Consider the following 7,500-nt stretch of genomic DNA (forward strand, 5'->3'; position numbering starts at 1 on the left):
AAAACAGGTGCACGAAGTGAAGCATTTCGTGGTAGCTGCAGGTAGTGTAATGAAACCTGCTGCTTAAATCTGCATAGAACAGTGAGTTATACGGGTGCCTGTGTTGACCCTATCGTGATACATAGTGATTTAATGGACACTTAGTGTATCTATTAGACTGTTCTTTATCAAGGTGAAATGTCATAGAAATCTTATATGCGTGCCACATGCTCTCGAGCATGGAGTGCTTTTTGAACTTTAAAAAGACTGGCGTTCCCCTGGGAACTTGTGTTTCTAAAAAGCAAACTTTTCTTTTCAGACTCAAAATGACCGTCTTTCATTTTCTATGTACATTATTCATTATTACTGTAAATAAATTCTATAATCACTATTGTAATTACCTCTATAATGACTTGCAATCTTAAAAATAAAATGTCTATTTTATTACCATGTGTGTCTCCTTTCGCTCCTATTCCTTATTAAGAAATATACGATTGTCATAGTTTCATTTATCCCTTTCCTGTCTGATCTAAGAATAATATAAGTATTTATATTATATACTCACCTATGCCTTGATAATATTCCTACTCGAATATTAACCTTTGATCTGTCTCCGAGACCAGCATGATCTCTCCACCAGGTGAGTAGTTCTTCAATGATCACTTCGAGATATTCCTCTGGTGTCCACCAGGACTTCCCTGCCAGGGGGGCAGGAAGCCAGTTCATCATAGAATCTCTGGTAAGGACAATTACTAAAATATTGCTCGAAGCCCTTGGTACTTGGATTAAAGGGAAAAAGTCCACGATACATTAATTCTCTGGTACACTTCCATCAGGACGACATGGCTTGAGCCCAAAAAACGGATTTTGAGCGAAGCGAAAAATCTATTTTTGGGTGAGATAGCCATGTCGTCCTGATGGACCCTCCCATCTATTCTAGTTCAGCCTTTCAGGCCCCTCCCTGACCTACTGTATCGCGGAGATTGGTAGGAGCTGAGCTCAGGATGAGGACGGACGTGGCGTCATTTAGCAATGGCGCCCGTTTGTTTACGTCTCGAGTACCAAAAGTAGCCACGGATGAGAGTAACTCTGGAACGGCTCCTCAGTTACTCAGCACCTTTCCATATCGAAGTATTAACTCTATATGGGGTGCAGATAGCTATGTGTCGTGTTAATAAATGTGTCCCATGTTGATATACGATATCCTAGAGGGAAACCTTTAGGGTACTCGCACCAGAAGTTAGAATTCTGTGATAACCTTTAGTTTAATTCTCTGGGAATATCCACTGTAGTTAAATATACCCTAGGAAGCTACTGAAGGAACCTTCCATCAGGACGACATGGCTATCTCACTCAAAAATAGATTTTTCGCTTCGCTCAAAATCCGTTATGTTGGTGGCCAGATAGGAGGCGCGAGGCTTCCCGCGCCTCCTATCTGGCCACCTACATAAGATACATAAGGTTTCAATTTGCCGCCATAACCTCTCGCCGCTAACCTCGCCGCTAGCTGCGTTTGGTCTGGCCAGGCCCTTAGGGCTCGGCCAGACCAAGCATGGCTAGCGGTAAGCCTCAAGCCGCGGTAGTGTTTGCAGTTTTTTTTTTAACAAAATCGCTGGAACTCCATCTGGCCCAGCCGCCGATCCATTTTTAATTTCGCTTATAGCCTTGACAATATCTGCTTCATTAATATCTATATCCGTTAGATATTTAATATTTTCGTCTCTCATTTCTATTTCATTATTCTCATTTGCAATTCTTGGCGTGAATTCACTCTTATATTTTTCTGCTAATATGTTGCATATTTCCTTTTTTTCATTCGTTAACCGTCCTTCAATTCTTAGAGGGCCTATTTCTAATTTCCCTTTAATCATCTTTTTGCAAAGGAGTAAAGTACTTCGGGGTTTTTCTTGATATTTTGAAGTGTCATTTCTTCTAAGTCCCTTTTTTCATTTTCTTTCGATTGTATAATCTTTTGTTCTGCCTTTTCTATCTTACTTTTTATTTACATCATTTTCCATACATTTTTTCGTTTGCAAGATTTTTCTTCCACTTTCTAATTTTCTGAAATAAGATCTTTCTGTCTCTTGGTATGCATGTCTGATGTTTATTGTTTTTTTTTTTTTTCGGTACATATTTTTCAACAATTTTCTCCAGTATTTTGTACAGTATGTCCGTGTTTACACGTATATTATCACTTACGAATACATTTTTCCAATCTTTGTTCAATTGAGTGAAGAAGAATTGTTTGGTAATCTCAGTGTTGTCAGGTGTATGAGGACAGAGGAGAATCTGTAAAGAATATGCCAGACAATTCGGTGTATGGTTAGGCAAAGGGAAAGTGAACCGTAACCAGAGAGAAGGATCAAATATAGTACTGTCTGGCCAGTCGAAGGACATCATAACTCTCTCCTATAAAAACTCAAAGTATGATTGTAAGTAGGTCAAGGATGGTGGCTCCTCAACATCCGGATCTCAGCATTGATAATGTTTCTTTAAATTTGTATGACTCTTTTAAAATTTTAGATGTGATTCCTTAAAGAAAATTTACTTTTGAGAAACACATTAGGTCTGTGTCTTCTTCAATTGCACAAAAAAATTGACTTATTGAGAAAGTCTTACAAGATTTTCGGTGATCAATCTATTCTGAAGAAGTGTTTTAATTCTTTCATTCTACCTTGTTTCGAGTATTGTTCTCCTGTCTGGTCTTCAGCTGCTGATTCTCATCTTAATTTGTTGGACAGAAACTTACGGTCTATTAAATTCCTTATTCCTGATCTAGATATTAATCTCTGGCACCGTCGTTCAATGAGTTCATTATGCATAAGATTTTTCATAACTCTGGCCATCCTTTACATTCAGATCTTCCCGGAGAGTTCCATCATGTTCGTAATACCAGGCAGGCAGTTAATTCTAATAGCCAGACCTTCTCCATCATGAGGCTCAATACTACGCAGTATTCCAGAAGTTTCATTCCAGCTGTGACCAAGTTATGGAATGATCTTCCTAATCAGATAGTTGAATCAGTAGAACTTCAAAAGTTCAAATTCCCAGCAAATGATTTTACGTTGAACAGGATTATATAAGTCCTTTTATAGTTTATAAAGGAAATGTCCGTTGTAAAGTTGTTAATGTTTTCATTACTTCTTATATCATTTATTTATTTCCCCATTTCCTTTCCTCACTGGGCTATTTTCCCCTGATAATAATAGGGGTGGAATCTCAACTGGTGGGGGTGGGTACCCCGGCCCAACCTAGAAGGTTTAATCCAGTTATAACCAGATTGTGGAAGGACAGTTGGATCGTTGCAACTTCACAAGTTCAAACTTCCAGCAAATGTTTTTTTTTTTTTTTAATTGAACAGGTTAATATCAGTCTCTTTCTATAGTTTATATATGACAAGATACTTTATATTATCATCCATTAATTTTCATATAGCTTATTTATTTCCTTTCCTCACTGAGCTATTTTTCCCTGTTAGAGCCCTTGGGCCTATAGCATCCTGCCTTTCCAACTGAGGTTTATCTCAAATAATAATAATAATAATAATAATAATAATAATAATAATAATAATAATAATAATAATAATAAGCAGTTTTAATTAACCCAGGATCATCTCGTGATGTTAATATTATCATTGTAGGAAAATATGTCAGTGGGTAAAATATTCTAACAAATTTCCTTGAGATCTACTTTCTAATTTGATATGTGAACTATTTTCGCAGTATATATATATATATATATATATATATATATATATATATATATATATATATATATATATATATATATATATATATATATATATATATATATATATATATATATATTCACAGCAAGATCATAGAAATAATAAATGATATTCCCAGCTGTTTTTTCGAAAGTAGCTCTTGAATAACTTTAGCTACACACGCTTGAGAGAGAGAGAGAGAGAGAGAGAGAGAGAGAGAGAGAGAGAGAGAGAGAGAGGTGGTACTTTCATATTCCCACTGAAGCGTATAACAGTAGCCTAGAGACTGGAATAAGACTGGAATAAAGACTGGAATAGAGACTGGAATGCACCTTTCACACTCGGTGGAGAGTCCTGTACTATGACGTACTAAGCGACCTTGGTTGTCTCGTACCGTGATAGGCATTTTTATATATATAGATAAGTGTGATATATTGAAGATATTGTTTAACCTGATCAAAATATATCTTCTTGATAACTAATACAGGATTTAAAGTGATGGAATATGTATGCCAAGGTCTAAACATACATTTTAAGCGTCATATATGCGTAGACTATACTTTCCCGTCTGTGTTTATAGCTTAGCCTACAACAGTCAATTGAATGAGTAATTTTAAGTGAAAATAAAGCTTATAGTATACCACAATATATGATAATTATATGCTAGAGAATCATATATAATTAACCAAATAAATTTTATCTTGATATCCATCCCAGAGTAAATCAGATGGTTCTACCCAAAGTATGAGAGAGAGAGAGAGAGAGAGAGAGAGAGAGAGAGAGAGAGAGAGAGAGAGAGAGAGAGAGAGATTCATGGAAGGGGGAATTTAAATGTGTCTGTGGGGGGAGGGAAGGGGGTTTGGGGTGGGGGGGGGGGGTAATGTGGGCGAGAACGACTTATTAAGGAGGCCAAACCAGAAGACTTGAGGAGGAGAGGATATAGCTGGGGTAGAAAGTGGTCCCTTGGCTGACGTCTGTTCTCGTGTAAGTGATCTTGTTCTAGTGGACAAACACATCATGACGATGACACGACGAATTCTCCCTTTTTTCATTCTCTAAATTCTTCTTACTTCCTTAAATTACTCTTTCGGTCTTAGATCGAGCTGCCCATTTCGATTCACAACTGAGAGGAGACCTATAAATGGTCTTATCACCAGCAGAATAAAATGAATACTAATGAAACTGATATTTTTTTTCATGCCATCACTTGTTGTGGGCCTGCTTGCTCGCCCGCTGCCACCAGCCCAGGGACATGGGCTGCAACAGCACTGGGTTAGATGTGTGGGGCTCTGGGGGTTAGTGTGGGGGGGGGGGGGGTATGGAACGTCGTTCCACATGGACTTGCAAGGCAGGAAATCCCCCAAAACGCCCCAGCGAAGCAGGACTTATGCATCAAAGTAGGAAAACTTTAGGAGGCCAGACACTGAGATAAAAGGAAATAGCCAGGTCGCCTCATCACACTGTGCATTGGATGTGAGCGCACATTCATGTGTATGTGTACACACACGTGTTTGAGAAGGGGTGACTGGTAAGTGAGTGGGTCTGTCAGAAAGAGAGAGAGAGAGAGAGAGAGAGAGAGAGAGGAGAGAGAGAGAGAGAGAGAGAGAGAGAGAGAGAGAGAGAGAGAGATGTAGGTAATGTGTGTAGTGTCTGTGCGTGCTCTCTGGAGGAGCCAGTCAGTCAGTCAGTACTTTGCAACCTGTGAGTGTGATAGCACGGATTGAACCTGTGTCCTTCTTCTTCCTCTTCTTCTTCTTCATAAACTGGATGTTTTTTGGATTATACAAATATTGTGTTTCATACTTTGTATCAACATCGTGGTTGCTGCTACATACTACGGTAAGATTTATATATATATATATATATATATATATATATATATATATATATATATATATATATATATATATATATATATATGTATATATATATAATTTCTGTTTTTGTATAAATATATCAATCTATCTATAAGGATATCATCTGTCTATCTATCAATGCATATATATATATATATATATATATATATATATATATATATATATATATATATATATATATATATATATGTGTGTGTGTGTGTGTGTGTGTGTGTGTGTGTATAAAGTTTTCACAATCATCTGCATTTTGTACACATTATTCTACATGCATGTATTAGTTAATGTATTCATTTACACCCACATAGTTCGACAAACACATTCAACTATATATTCAAAGCATCCTCTCTCTCTCTCTCTCTCTCTCTCTCTCTCTCTCTCTCTCTCTCTCTCTCTCTCTCTCTTCTCTCCTCTCTCTCTCTATACTTAGTAGTTAACAAATAATGTTAGCAGAAGAGGCTAACACTTGTGGAGTCCCAAACTTAGTTATTATCTCACATCTGGCAAAAAAAATGATCAGACTAACTTATAAGGAGGATTTTTCCAATTATTAATTATTAAATTATATTTATATATTTTTTTTTGGACAATTAGATACTATAGACTTGCTTTTTAGAACTGGTTCTTTTCGTGTGTGTGTGTGGTGTACGTGTGTGTGTACCGTCATGCACCTGGATTGCATGTGCGAAATTCCGGGAGCAATTGCCGTGTTCAGTAGCCATCTTGATCGGTGCACGTGCTCTTCCCCAGAAAAAAACAAAAAACTAATAGGAAAAAAATGTAAATGTGAAAATATGAAGAAATAATTATAATGAATTAAGATGAGAGAGAATTTTCGTGTATAAGTTTTTGAAATAATTTCTAAAATGTAGAAAATAGGAAAGAATAGCTGCTAAAATTCTTTCCTACAATCTCACAACGAGCCAGATATAATCTCTCTCTCTCTCCTCTCTCTCTCTCCTCTCTCTCTCTCTCTCTCTCTCTCTCTCTCTCTCTCTCTCTCTCTCTCTCTCTCCTTTTATTGACTCGGGAGATATACTAGAAGATTTTTAAATTTTCCTATAAAGTCACACGTGGTTTCGAAATCTCTCTCTCTCTCTCCTCTCTCTCTCTCTCTCTCTCTCTCTCTCTCTCTCTCTCTCTCTCTCTCCTCTATTTGTAATTTGAAAAACTCCCCATAGCCTGATTAAACTTATATTTGTTTTTGGAGAGAGAGAGAGGAGGAGAGAGAGAGAGAGAGAGAGAGAGAGAGAGAGAGAGAGAGAGAGAGTTTTGCGTGCATTTCCTATAGTGTTGGGCCAAGAACACTAAAAAACTAAGAGTAATAAAAAGTGTGCCTTTATAATAATTAACTTACCAAATTAATTAATTTTCTTGTTTTTTTTATTATTTTTTTTTCATTTTATATATAGATCTAATTATTATTGTTAATGGCCTTTATTTTTATTGTTATTATGCCTACTTCTCCTGTAGTTTAATATTCATCGTTTCCTTTCCTCACTGGGCTATTCTTCCCTGTTGGAGTCCTTGGGCTTATAGCATTCTGCTTTTCCAATTATCGTATAGGCCTACATTCTAAGCCATTCAGAATTTCACACCGTACATTTTTTGTCAAATCCACATTATCGAAGTATTTAGAGAACAAAAATTCTTCAGTTCCCCCTGAAAGTCTTAATAATGTCTTAATAAAGTCTTAATAATATCTTCAGTTCTTGGATGTCTAGTGGGAGACATATTTGAAAGCTCTAGAACCTGCATCAGACATATATATATATATATATATATATATATATATATATATATATATATATATATATATATATATATATATATATATATATATATATATATATATATATATATATATATATATATATATATATATATATCGAATATTAACCAGCGCCGTATAGCAGAACA

At 36.2% G+C, this 7,500-nt stretch overlaps 1 long non-coding RNA gene across 1 annotated transcript in view; it reads left to right on the forward strand.

The window, feature by feature from the left end:
• Positions 1 to 5,369: 5,369 nt before the first annotated feature.
• LOC137625785 (uncharacterized) overlaps positions 5,370 to 7,500 on the forward strand; it is a 21,919-nt gene continuing 19,788 nt past the window's right edge. The window contains exon 1 of the long non-coding RNA XR_011040899.1: positions 5,370 to 5,545. This is a non-coding gene — a long non-coding RNA (uncharacterized lncRNA). The remainder of the gene's footprint in view (positions 5,546 to 7,500) is intronic.

This window comes from Palaemon carinicauda, chromosome 32 (assembly GCF_036898095.1).
Source record: "Palaemon carinicauda isolate YSFRI2023 chromosome 32, ASM3689809v2, whole genome shotgun sequence".
NCBI lineage: Eukaryota > Metazoa > Arthropoda > Malacostraca > Decapoda > Palaemonidae > Palaemon > Palaemon carinicauda.